Source organism: Bos grunniens, chromosome 22, assembly GCF_055505025.1.
Source record: "Bos grunniens cultivar Pamir isolate PY7600 chromosome 22, Bosgru_T2T1.0, whole genome shotgun sequence".
Classification (NCBI taxonomy): domain Eukaryota; kingdom Metazoa; phylum Chordata; class Mammalia; order Artiodactyla; family Bovidae; genus Bos; species Bos grunniens.
In genome coordinates, this window is record NC_141186.1 from 12,792,476 (window position 1) to 12,806,701 (window position 14,226).

The 14,226-nt window shown below is 46.3% G+C and overlaps 1 long non-coding RNA gene across 5 annotated transcripts in view; it reads left to right on the forward strand.

The window, feature by feature from the left end:
• LOC147348058 (uncharacterized) overlaps positions 1-14,226 on the forward strand; it is an 88,044-nt gene that overhangs the window by 17,330 nt on the left and 56,488 nt on the right. The gene's annotated exons all lie outside the window — the stretch shown is intronic.

Consider the following 14,226-nt stretch of genomic DNA (forward strand, 5'->3'; position numbering starts at 1 on the left):
TTGCCCGTCTCTGAGGGGTTTCCCAGAACAGGGGACTTTCAGTTTTAAAACTTGGAAAGTTCGAAGAAAAACAGGCTGAACTGGTCACCCTCTGTGTAATGTAACAAAATCACATCAAGGTGTCAGTGATAAGGCCATTAAGGCAGTGGTCAGGCATTATTTATCAGAGTATCTTTGGTGGTGGGGATGCTGGGCAGTTATCTTTTTAAAAGCCCCCTCAAATCATTTTGGGAAGGAGGCTGAGAGTAAATGGTTATCCTAAGGTCGAATGGCTGTGCTGGTTAATTGACCTGTCAGAAGGCAGAAGGGCTGGGAGGGAGTGGAGAGGGAAGGCCTCGTTTTTTCAGTGATTACAACCTGCCCCACCCCCCACTGCTTCTGGAGCTTAGTGTTTCCTGGTCTTGAGGGCACATTCCCCTGTCAGTCCATCCCTCTTCAGTGGGGCTCTGCTGAAGTTGGGGATTAGTCAGAAGCCCGTGCCTATCTCCCAGGAAAACGGGTACTCTGGCAGAGCTCAGAGTGAGCAGCTGGCGGTAGACTCACCTGATGTTTCAGGAGAGGCAGGACCCAGGAAAGGTTCAGAGCCAGGCTGCCTACCTGAGTTTGAATCCTGTCTGTGACACTTACTAGCTGTGTGACGTTGGCAAGTTACTCACCCTGTCTGTTCGTCAGTTCCCTCATCTATAACTTGGGCATACTAATAGTGTATACCTCAAAAGGTTGCTGGGAGGAATATACATCTGTTACACACACACACCACATTTGGTACAGTGCCCAGCATATGTAAACTCAACTTATGAGTAAGCTCAATACGTTCTCCCCTGGATCCCCACCACCGGCAACTTTCCCTGGTCCCAGATCCCAGTGTATGCTCTGGGTCCGAAGGCGAGTGTCCTTCAAAGCCCTGGCTGGCAGTCCTGGCCTCCCTCCAGCTGGGAAGCAGACACGGGTGTCAAGGGACAGCTCTGGGCCGGCCAGGGTGTGTTTGTTCCAGGGCTGTAGGACAGGTCAGCTCAGCCTCTTGACAAAATCCTCTGAACTTGCAGAAGCGACTTTCTGCGCTGCTCGGGGGGCAGCTCAAAGGTGGACAGATTTGAGGGGAGAGTGTCCGCCTCCTGCCGTGGGAGTCTGGTGGCCGTGCCACGAGGGTCGTGTGGGCCCTGGTGTCAGACTGCTCTCACCAGCCTGTCTTCCTATTTCTATGACCTCTGAGAATCTGCCTGCTTTCTGTATTCTAGTGTGTTAGTTTGGGATCTTCCAATAGCAGAGTCCAAGAAGAGCATTTGGGTGCAAGTGGTTTCACTGGGAGGGGAGGAAGGGGGTGAGGGGCTAAAGTGAGGAGGAGAAGGAAAGCAGATTATTTCTGTGGACAGCTGGGGCTGGATCCCGCTGGAGACTTCGGGAGCTGGTGTGGAACACACCTCACCCGGGCAGGGTAAGGGAGCTGGGGTATTCATCCACCCTCCTCACCCCCCTGGATGAGGATTGGTCCCAGAAGCACTGGCTCCCGCAGATTCCCCGTCTCCCCCTCAGGCAGAGAGATCCAAGTGATTGAGGCTAGGACCCAGTGAGCCTGTATGGGGACTGCCCACTGAGGCTGCTGGTGACCCCAGGGAGGCGTGAGGGATCCAGGGGCGCTGGCAACATCTGCTGCGTTAACTTCTCCCACCTGTGAGTTGAGCACCTATGTCACAGGGCTGTTTTGAAGATTTAGACCAGTACACTGTCCAGTGGAAGGGCTTCCCAGGTGGCACTGGTGATAGAATCCTCCTGCCAATGCAGGAGATGCCAGGCACACTGGCTCAATCCCTGGGTTGGGAAGATCCCCTGGAGGAGGAAATGGCAACTCCAGTTGCCATTCTTGCCTGGGAAATCCCATGGACAGAGGAGCCTGGAGGGTTACAGCCCATGGGGCCACAGAGTCAGACACAGCTGAACACAAGAACAGTTATATGTATGTATACATCCAGGAGAAAAACAGTGTAAGCCCCACAGAACATTTAAAATGTTCTGGTAGCCACACTGTGAAAAGCAAAAAGTGGCATTAATTTTAAAAATATATTTTATTTCACTCAAGTTTCTAAAATATTATATGTACATATATCAATAAAAGTTGTTAATGAGATACTTTTACATTCTTTATTTTGAATAGAGTATTCAAAATCCAGTGTGTACTTTTTTCTTCTAAATAGACTTTTTTTGGAAACTTTTCTTTAGGTTTGCATTGAAATTGAGCAGAAAGTAGAGTTCTGATATACCCTTTGCCTCTAAATAAATGCACAGCCTCCTCCGCTATCAGGATCCCCCACCAGATGGTACATCTGTTACAATCGATGAACCTGCATTGACACATCATTGTCACTCAAAGTTCGTAGTTTATGTTAGGGTTCATTCTCGGTATTGGACATTCTGTGGGCTTGGACAAATGTATAATGACGTGTATCCATCATTATGGAATCATTCAGTGTTACTTCACTGCCCTAAAAGTCCTCTATGCTTGCTCTTCCTATTCCTCCCTTCCTCCTCTCTAACTACTGGCAACCATTGATCATTTTACCGTTTGCATAGTTTTGCCTTTTTAAAAACGGCATATAGTTAGACGCATATAGTACATAGCCTTTTTGAATTGTCTTCTTTCACATAGTAATATGCACTTAAGGTTCTTCAATGACTCTTCAGGGCTCAATAACTCGTTTGTTTTCAGAGTTAAATAATCATTCATTGTCTGGATGTACCACAGTTTCATTGATTCACCTCCTGAAGGATGTTTGGTTGCTTTGAAGTTTTCGCAGTTATGGATACAGTTGCAATAAACATCTGTGTGTAGGTTTTTGTGTAGATGTAAGTTCTTAGCTCCCCTGGGTAAATACCACGGAGTGTACTTGGTGGATAGAGCGGTAAGAGTGTGTTTAGTGTTTTACGATGCAGCGCAACGGTCTTCCAAAGCGGCTGCACCAGTTTTGCCTCCCACCAGCATGAATGAGAGTTCATGTTGCTCTGCATCCTTGCCAACATTTGGTGTTGTCAGTGTTGTGGATTTTGGCCATTTTAGGAGGCATGCAGCGATATCTCGTTGTTGTTTTAATTTGCATTTTCCTGATGATACATGACGTGGATCACCATTTCATATGCTTATTTGCCATCTGTGTGTCTTCTTTGATGAAATGGCTGTCAAGGTCTTTGACTCATTTTTGAAATGGGGTTGTTTGTTTTCTTACTGTTGAGTTTGAAGAGTTCTTTGCATATTTTTATGCAAACAGTCTTTATCTGTTATGCCTTTTGCAAATGTTTTCTCCCAGACTGTGGCTTGTCTTCTGACTCTCTTGACATTGCCTGTCACACAGCAGAAGTTTTTAATTTTGATTCTGTCACCCACATGAGCCTGGAACAGAAGTTTGGTGTCGTTTCCAGATGGAGACTAGTTTCAGCCTTAGGGTTCCCTGAGCAGAGAGGCCAGCCCTCCTGTGGCCGACTTCTGACCTCCAGAACTGTAGGCTAACAAATGGGTATTGTTTAAGCCACAGTTTGTTATATTTTGCTAATGGTTACAAAAAGCTGAGAGAATGGAAACCGGAGCAGATGAGGGAGCCAGGGCTGGAGACCATGTCTGTTTACTTGCGGCATCGCCCTGTCAGCCCAGAGCTTGGCCCAAACATTCTCTACCAAGCGGCCGGCTAGGGGATCCTAGGCATCTGTGCTCAGCCCCCAGGTCACCACCAGAGAGCCTCCCAACATCTCTGAAGCAAGAAATCCTACTGAGGGAAAAATCAGAGCAGGAAGAGCACCTAGTCTTTCCTTCCTCCCATTTTGCACGTGGGGACTTTGAGCAGAGCCTGACGCTGTGGAGCGAAAGGAGCCGATCTCACAGCCCTTTGGAAGTCCAGCTCTGCCACTTGCCAGCTCTGTAACCTCGGACAAGTTCTGTCGATGCTCCGTGCCTCGGTTTCCCTGTCTGTACAGTGGGGGTGGGGTGCTTCAGACACAGGCAGATGACAGAAGAGTATTTGAGGCAGAGGAAGAGAGCGGGCAGAGGGTGGAGGCTGGTCTCGGGTGGCAGATGGGGCCGAGTTGTAGGTGCCAGGCAAGTTTGGGCCCTAAGGAACAGGGTTTTCGCCAGAGCAGTTTGTATCTCAGGAGGCTGGTGACAAAGGCCCGTCATAGCAACCCAGGCTCTGAATGGCAAAGTTCTTGGTGGTTGCAGTGGGGAGGGGCTGGTCTGAGGGACGCTGAGGGTGTAGCATAGACAAAACCTAAAAGATCTGAAAGATGCCTGAGTGCCTGCATGGTTTGAGGGAACAGACTGACAGCTATTCAGTGAACTCAGCCATGAGGAAAGGAAGCACTCAGGGGTGGACCCCAGACGTCTGGCTTGGGGAAGTGAGTGAGTAGGGATGCCAAGCTGAGCTATGGGAGTGAGGAGGGAAGGATGGGGTGGTGGGCAGAGCATGGAGGCCACAGTTGACTTTGGACAAGGTGAGCATGAGGTGCAGGATCTCCAGACAGAGCCCATCTTCAGGGCCCGGATGATCTGGTCTAGAGCTGGGAGAGAAGACTGGGCTGGCAACAGACCTGATGGCCCATTTGTGTGCAGATGAAAATTGAGGCTGCAAGGGAGATGACCTCCCAGGGCTCTGTGAGGAGAAGTGGGCTCAGGGCAGCCCTGGGGAAGACGGACTGCAGAGCGGCAGCAGAGGAGAAGCAGCAGCCAGGGAGACAGGGGCAAGTCCAGACAGGAGTGAGTCATGGGAGATGTTGAGAGAAGAAAGTACTTGAGGAGGGAAGAGACTGACCGTGTCCAGTGCTGCAGAGAGAAGGAAGGGAAGGGGCTTCTGGGGTCCACAAGGGGGCCCTTGAGGACTTTGATCAGAGCAGCCACCATGCGGGGGAGGAAGCCACGCTAGGCTTTGGAGGGCTGAGGGCTGGCTCGGGGTGAACATGTCTAGACCAGGGAGAGAGGATTCTGGTAAATAACTCCCCCAGTCCTCATGAATCTTACTGGTCAGATGGGCATCAATATAGGAGTCAGGGCTGCTGTTAAAACCCAAACCAATCAGCCATCACAAAAGCACCCTGTAAACTGAGGTATGGGTGCATTCTTCCAAAGGCACGTGGGGAAATGGAACGCTGTAAATGGTTGGCAATACCCGCAGTGACCAGAAGGTGGCAGCACCTCACCAAGTGACAGTTCATTTCACACGTCCAAGCCCTGCATTTCTTCATTTCATTTATTTATTCTGCAAGAATTTTTTTTCCCTCACAACTGCCATGTACTGGGTTCTGGGCTAACACTGAAGAATCTATCTATGTAGATGATCTCACAGAGCCTGTATTTTAGTTAAAGAGTCAGATTACACAGATAAGTGAATTATCCTGATAACTGATCATCTCTCTTTATCAACAAAGCTTTATGTTCTCCAGGTTGCAGGATAAACGTTCTAGAATGTGTGAGGACTGAATATATTCAGTCCTCATATATTCCTTCCTCTTTGAACAATAGGTACTGAGTAGAACTTGAGTTCATATACTGGGTCCTCCACTCTGGGATGTGTTTACTTATTCATGGGACAGATTGAACATATTTTCCAAAGACGGTTGGTCCATTGTCCCCCGTCCCTTGTGAACTCCTTATACTGTGAATGTGGCGTTCCTCCAGTTGAGAAGAAGCGGTCTCTGTGTCATCCCCTAGTGGAAGGGTACATTGTGACTTCTGAGGCTGGGTCATGAAAGACAATCCAGCTTCCACCTGTATCTCTTCTCCTGACTTGCTTCTGAACTTAGTCTGGAAGGGTCAGAACACTTGCTGGGCAGGCAGGGGAGTGAGGTGGCGGGGGGGTGCCCTGCAGGCTGCCTGGCTCAGCATGGGAAGTCAGTGGAAGGGAAGTGTGGCTGGCTTCTTCAGTATTCCCTCCTCTTGCTTTCAGTCCTCTTTGCCCTTCACCCTCTCATGATGTCACCCCAGCCTCATTTAGGATGAGGGGAGGAGAGGGAGGAGAGAGAAAGGGGCAGAGAGGGTGTTGGTGGTGCCCTCTGGGGGGCTGTGAGATGCCCAGATGCTGCCTCTTCCTCTTGCGGGGGGCTCGGCATTGGAGACGCCCCCTGAGGGCGCAGCATGCCCTGACCAGGGCGACGTGCCTCAGGTGGGCCCTTTGTGCGCCTCCCCTCTGCCCTGCCGGTGGTGGGGCTTGCAGTGGGCCTGAGTGGCCGCCTCACATGTGCACCCCAGTCAGCTCCAGGGAGCTCGGTCATGCTTCCTTGAAGCCCTCCTGTCAGACTTGAGGCAGGAGAAGGGAAAAACCCTTTCCTTTAAGAAACCATCTTTCCAGTTTCACTCCTGGTCCCAGGCCCCCGCCTGCTAGCAGGTGATGGGCTAAAGATCAGGAACCAGTTTGGTTGCCATTCTTCTGCACATCTTACACATCACTCCTGACTGTGGGGCAGTTGTTTTTCTTACCTCCGGTGCTTTGCCCAAAATCTTGAGATAGAAAATGCCCTTTGAAGAATTCTATTACATGAAGAATAGTTTTGCACCTGTAGGGATTCAAAATGCACCTCAATCACAATGAAGATTATTCTAAAATAATCTTTTATTTTATTATGTTTATATTATTTTATTTATATTGTATTTATATATTATATTCATTTATTTTATCTATAATTTTAGCTTAAGCTAAAAACATCTGAACAAGCAGCCGCCACAGGGATAAACTTTATCTCAACTTCTTTTGTAGATTTAAGCAGGACCTCCTAGAAAATACAGTTGCTATAAATCCTCTCTGGCAGGTTTACGGCCAGAAGGGAGACTAACCACTATCACAGGGATGAGTGACTGCTTAAACAAGCTTTATCTGGAACTGTCGTGCCTTCCATTTATTCTTCCACAGAAGCCCTTTCTCCTCCTAAGTATGTTGATAAACTTTTATCTTTGGTTGTCCAGGGAACCAATTCATCTGAAGCCTCCTTGGTTAATAAGCTTTGTCTTCTCTCCTATTAATTTGTCTGTTGTTAGTTAATTCACAGGCCTCCAACCATTGAACCTAGCCTGGTAGGTTGGCGGAGGGAAATTTTTTCCTCCTAACACATTCTTCTCCCCACCACCCCCCGCCTTTTTTTTTTCTTTTTTGCTGCATCGTACAGCTTGTGGGATCTTAGATCCCCAACCAGGGATTGAACCTGAGCCCTCAGCAGTGAAATTGCAGTGGAGTCCTAACCACTGAACTACCAGGAAATCCCCAACAGCACATTCTTCTTTTGATGACAAAAGTATGTGTGACAGTTGGAGATTTCCTCTCTGGTCCTGGAAGGTGTTCTCCCGCTCAGCCAGTCTCATTGTGTAGCGCAGGGTTCACTCCCCTCTCTCTCGTGCACGTTAATTGGATTAAAAGAAGGGATGGGAAAAAGGGAACATAAAAGAGAGGATACTGCTAAATTTATTACTTATCAGTAGAAATCACTGTACTTCCGGTTTAGTTACCTACAGTGAAGGGCTGATATGTTTTGGGAACAGCCACACAAAAGGGATGCTTTCTTGGTTCCAAAGTAGTAATGGCCAGAAGAGTGGGTGAATGACGCTGTTTTCATTCAGTCCTGTGTAATTGCATTTGAGTGGGATGTAAAATGTTACCGTGTGGCTGAGTACCCAGTGACTGGACACCCCCCCCAAAAAAAATCACCATCTTCTGTATGAGTCAGCTGGGCTGCCATAATGAAATACCATGGACCAGGTGACTTAGACAACAAGAATTCATTTCTCTAGGTTGCAGAGGCTGGAAGTCCAAGATTAAGGAGCCTGCTGATTTGGTTCTTTGGTGAAAGCTGCTTCCTAGGTTGCAGACGTAGGTGAGAAGGTTGTCAGCCTTCTCACCGTGTCCTCACTTTGTGAGGGGGAGAGAGAGCGAGCTCAGCTCTCCCCACCTCTTCTTGTAGGAACACTAATCCTATCAACAGGATTACGAGGGTCCTGTCCTCATGACCTCATCTAAACCTAATCATCTCTGGATACCATCACGTTGGGGTTAGGTCTTCAACATACAAATTTGGGGAGACACGAATATTAGAGTGTAACAACTTCTCTACAAAGAAAAACTAACCAGTCAAAAAGTATTATAATGAAACCAGTGCAAAATGTTTGTGATGCAATGTGTCATTTCTGGTGTTCTTCCTGCTATCTTTTGTCGACCCTTGATAGCATTAAACCCACCTTCTCATTCTGCTCCTGCCAGAAACTCAACCCACCCTCCCTGGGACTTACATGTTGAATGCTCAGATAGAAGAATCATGTGTAGAAAAAATTCTGTATTTCAGTAGGTAACTCTGCATACAGAGTAAAGGTGTATCTACAATACACCTTTCTGGGTCTTCAGGTTCTAGCCCTGTTCAGTTTTGTCCCCATTTGCAACTCATCTCAACATTCCTTTACCATATAAATTTGTGCTGTGTTGAGCTTTGCTTAGATTCAGTCATAACATCTGCCTGGTTTTCTCAGATCATATAAGTAAAATGAATTCCTCATCACACGTTCATTTTTACTGCTGTAAAGAGAGTCATGGTTTTGCCTCCTTCTGAAAAGTATCTTTTAACACAGGGAAGCCTTTGCAGGGAGCAATCATCAGGACTCAGCTTCCAAAGAACCAACTAAATCTTTGAGCCTGTGTCTTGCTGATCTCGGGTCCTGACCACCCATTCTTCCAGATACTCCAGCCCCCAAACACTGAGGTCATTCTCCACTTTTCTTTTTCTACCCTGTGGTAGGCTTAACAGTGGCCCTCTGAAGATGTCCATGTCGTAATCCTGGAACTTGTGAACATATTCCCTTACATGGCAAAAGGGACTTTGCAGATGTGATTGAAGTAAGGATTCTGAGGCAGGGAGATTATCCTAGATTATTGAAATGGTTCCAGGATAACACCAGGAGGATCGAAGTCAGCCAAGGGAGATGTGAGGTTGGGAGAAGTTGGAGTGATATGCTTTGAAGATGGAGGAAGGGGCCACAAGCCAGAGAACCCAGGCAGCCTCTCGGAGCTGGAAGAGGCCAGGGAACAGACTTGCACGCAGTGCCTCCAGAAGGAAGAGGCCTCACAGCATCTGGACTTCCGTGCCCAGAGACTCTTTTTAGACCTCCGACCTTCAGACCTGTAAGGAAACAAATCTGTGTTAAGTCTGTAAATTTGTGTTGATTTGTTACACAAGCAATAGGAAATGAATGCAAACACCATAGCAAATTATGTTGGTTTTATTTTCAAAATACAGCCAAGATTGACCACTTCCCAATTGTGCCACTGGCATCCTGGGTCAAGCCAGCTCCTTCCCTGGCCTGGATTGATTCAAAGGCCTGCTTTCTGTTTTCCCTGTTGACTGGCCCTCCAGCCTTTTCTGCCCTCTGCTAAGTCGCCTCAGTCGTGTCCGACTCTGTGCGACCCCATAGACGGCAGCCCACCAGGCTCCCCGGTCCCTGGGGTTCTCCAGGCAAGAGTGCTGGAGTGGGGTGCCATTGCCTTCTCCGTTTCTGCCCTCTAGATACAGAATATGAGATTTCCATGTGCTGCCCTCTGGTGTTCACCTTTGGCGTTGTTTTTTTCTGGTGCTTCAATGGCTCCCACAGCAGCATTCATTTTCACTGTCACTTGAATTCTCCAGATAAGAATGCTGTAGTGGGTTGCCCTGCAATTCGGCTGGGCACCACCGAATTGGTGCCCAGGCTGCAGCCACCGCGTGGATCACGGCTGTCAGTCCTGTAAGGCGCGCCAGAGTTGGAGTGGCTTTTCCGAGTTGTCTGCACGTGGGCAAGAGGGGCCTTTACGCCCCTACATTGGCGAGTCATTGGATGTGGTTGGCTCCAGGAAGAGGGTGGCACCTTGGGCAAGGTGGTTTCCTTCAGCCCTGAGCAACTCTTAAAGGAAGACTCACCTGAGAGCTTTCAGCCACCAGCATCCTTGACAGTCGGGTGAATGAGTTCTGAAAGGGGAGAAGGGGTGGGACTGGATGCCATCTGTCACAGAGACCTGTAATAAAAGCTGTGTCAGATTTGATCACTGCCCTGCTTAAATCCCTCCAGTAACTTACAGTTCATGTGCAATGTGCCCCAGATTCCTGGCCACCAGGAACCTCTGACATTAACCATGCTCTCGGGCTCAACATGCTGTCACTATAGCGTTCTTTGTATTTACCCAGGCGACAAGTATCTATTGAATATTTACTATGGACTAAACAGTGTTCTAAATCAGGGGTGTGCAAACTATGGCCCACAGGCAAAACTATGCAGCTGCTTATTTCTACAAAAACAGTTTTATTGAAACACAGCCTCATGTATTTGTTTAAATATAATTTTTGCTACTGTGGCAGAGCTGAACAGAGGCCATATAGCTGCAAAGCCTAGACTATTTACTACATGATACTTTACAAAAAATATTGGCTGATATGTCTTCTATATCTATATAAATATATATATCAAATAATAAAATTTATTCTTCCTCCTCTCTCTCTCTTCTGTCTCTCTCTGTATATGTACACACACAAAATGAGACTCAGATTGCAGCCACATATATAATTCTGTAAGTTTTCTAGCTACATTAAATAAGTTTACAAAATAGAAACAGGTGAAATAAATTTTAATAGTATATTTTATGTAATCCAGTATGTCCCAAATATATTTCAACTTAGAACCAACATAATAAAGTATCAGTGAAATTCTTTCCCTGCTTTTTACAATATAATGGCTTTAAAAGTCAATGTGTAGTTTACCCTTAATCTGGACTAGTGGCTAGTCAGGTTGGAGAAGGCAATGGCACCCCACTCCAGTACTCTTGTCTGGAAAATCCAATGGATGGAGGAGCCTGGTGGGCTGCAGTCCATGGGGTTGCTAAGAGGGGGGCACGACTGAGCAACTTCACTTTCACTTTTCACTTTCATGCATTGGAGAAGGAAATGGCAACCCACTCCAGTGTTCCTGCCTGGAGAATCCCAGGGATGGGGGAGCTTGGTGGGCCGCCGTCTATGGGGTCGCACAGAGTCGGACACGACTGAAGCGACTTAGCAGCAGCAGCAGCAGCAGTGACTAGTCACGTACTCACTTGCCACGTGTGGCTAGTGGTTCCTATATTGGAGGGCGCAGTTCTGGAAGCAGATGATGCAGCAGTGAATAAAGCAGACCAAATTGCCACCTTACATTCTTAATGGAGAGGAGAGACAATAAAATAATCAGGTAAAATAAATTTTATGCTTGATGGTGATAAGTGGTGATGTGGATTCTTGGGGCAGAAATTGCGTGTTTAAATTGGGGAAGATCACAGTGAGAGAAGTGTGTGGTGAAGAATTAACCTCACTAGGAGGAAGATGGAAGCGGGGTGTTCAGGATGGGGAACACATGTATACCCATGGCTGATTCATGTCAATGTATGGCAAAAACCACTACAATATTGTAAAGTAATTAGTCTCCAATTAAAATGAATAAATTTTTAAAAAAGAATTAACCTCACCAAAGGCGACTCTGGCCTTTACCTCGCGTCCTGGTTGGTGTCTTTGTTTGCCTGGGGTATTTGGCCACTGGGCAGTCTTAGCAGTGTGACCTGTGATGGGGACTTTGGGTCGTGCTATGACAGTTCTGCCTCCAGAGGAGCTGGAGCCTAAAGGTATTAGCCGCCCTCTGGGAGGGGCTGGGGCTGCAGGTCAGCGACGCGGCCAGCATGTGACCCAAGCCCTGTTAGTACTCTGGGCACCAGTGCTCTGCGTGTTGTCACATTCTGTGGCTGGGATGAGGTCACACATCGCCCACGGCTCCACAGAGGGAACAAGGAGCATCTCTTTGGAACCCTCGTGGGCTCTGCCCTGTGCACTCCCCTTGGCTGATTTCATCTGTATCCCTTTCCTGTGATAAACCCTTCTCTGGGGGAACTTCCCAACCCAGCCATCGAACCCAGTTCTCCCACATTGCAGGCGGATTCTTTACGAGCTGAGCTACCACGGAAGCCCAAGAATACTGGAGTGGGTAGCCTCTCCCTTCTTCAGTGAATCTTCCCCACCCAGGGATCGAACCCAGTTCTCCGAAATTGCAGGCGGATTCTTTACCAGCTGAACTACCAGGGAAGCACTGTAATAAACCCTAACCATGATTATATCTGCTTCCTCTGAGTGCTGTGGGTCCTTCTAGCAAATTATTGAGGTGGTTTGGGGGTGACCCTGAACTTGCAGTTGTCAGAAGTGAGGGTGCTGTTTTGGGGTGCTGTTCTAACTGTACAGTTGATCCTAAAAGCTTTATAGACGTGACGTCTGAGTAAAGACCTGAAAGAAACGAGGGGACAGCGGGAGGTGGGGCTGGACCAGGGTGGGCCACAGGGAGAGCGGAAGGAGATTCCTTCTTTACTCACTATTTTTTTCTCTTTTTAATCTTTAAATTATGTAAGTGCAATAACACATTTACAGGAGACTTAGAAAATACAGAACAAAGTTACATACAGTTCCACTCTATATTACGATTTTTTAAGTAGATAAATTTTTACTTGGAGTTTCAATATCAAACTCTCAAAAATTAATAGAATGAATAGGAAAGTAGAAGGATATAGTAGACCTGAAAAGCACAATGAACCAATTCAGCATAATCAAGATTTGTATCATTTTCACACAGCAGCAGGATACAAATCTTTTTCAAGTTCCCATAAACTATAACCCAAGAGATAGTAGACCATATCCAGTGACGTAAAACAAGATGCAAAATTTCATGGTATTAGAATTATACAGAATCTGTTCTCCTGTCACTGTGGAATTATGTTAGGAATCAATATCAAAAGATATTTGAAAATAATCCACATATTTTCCAGTCCAATGTGCTTTACTTTTACCAAGAGAGATCTTTGACATAGCCATCAAAAGCCTCAATAATGTTAAAATACTGAAAAAAACACAGACGGTGATTGCAGAGAAGGAAATATTTTAAAAAGAAATTAATATCAAAATGAGAAATTAATATCAAGGATACTTTTAAAAAAAAAACCCCATGTGTTTGGAAATTAAATGTGCACTTTTAAATGATGGGTGTATCTGAGAAACCACAACGAGGAAAATTTGAAAATATTTGTACCAGAATAAAAATGATACGTCTACTCACTGTTTTGATAAACCCCTGCTTGAGTACCCAGATCTCCTGTTTTAAAGGTTCAGCGTTGGGGTTAAGGCTTCAGTTAAGATTTAGGTTACATTAGGCCACTGGGACTAGGCGAGTTGCAGTGCTTTGTTTCGTTTAGTCCAGGATTGGAGTTGCAAATTCAACTAGGGTTGAGGCTTCAGTGTTTGGTATTCTGTGTTAGGACATTTACGGTTAGAGTTAAGATTAGTGCTCTGATGGAGTGTAGCTCTTAGACTCCTATGTGGCCAGTGACATTTAAGTTCCTGGCGTGTGCATTTGTATGAATTGTACTAAACAGCCAGGATAGATACACCCTCTTTTAATTTAATAATAGAAGTCCGCTGAGCATTGGTTTAGAGCTAGGATGCAGAAAACGTGCAACTTTGGAAATTATACCATATAAATCAGCCCAGTGAAAAATAAAATGAGGCAAGCATCTACAATAAAGAGGCATTTATGTATGGAACAATGATGAACAGTGAAACTGGTTGTAAATAGTTAAGTCTAAATGCTTTTGATAGTTTGAAAAAGGAAGAGGTTTGGTGTGAAATAAAAAGAATATGAAAGTAAGCCTACATATTTTTCCAACACACGAAGCCTTGTCGGAAAAGAAAGGGGAGAAGCTGCAGTGTTTGGGAGTTTGATGGTTTGAGAGGCAAACAGTAAGTAGTTGTTTATACAAAAAAAATTTTAAGAATGATAAACGCACAAAGACACTCAGACCTAAGGAAAGGTGTACAACTAGGAGTAATTAAAAGTAAGCCTTATGGCCTAATGGTTAGAATTATAGACTTTCCCTGCCTTGGCCCTGGGTTCAGTCCCTGGTCAGAGAATTGAGATCCCGCAAGCTGAGAAGGGCAGCCAAAAGGAAACAAAAATAAGTAAACCTCTGTCCTAGAACCTTCTCTGCTTATTCCCTTATTTTGTTGGAGTACATTTCTAAGTATAATGAAGTGAAGTCGCTCAGTCGTGTCTGACTCTTTGCGACCCCATGGACTGTAGCCTACCAGGCTCCTTAGTCCATGGAATTTTCCAGGCAAGAGTACTGGAGTGGGTTGCCATTTCCTTCTCCAGGGGATCTTCCCAACCCAGCGATCGAACCCTGGTCTCCT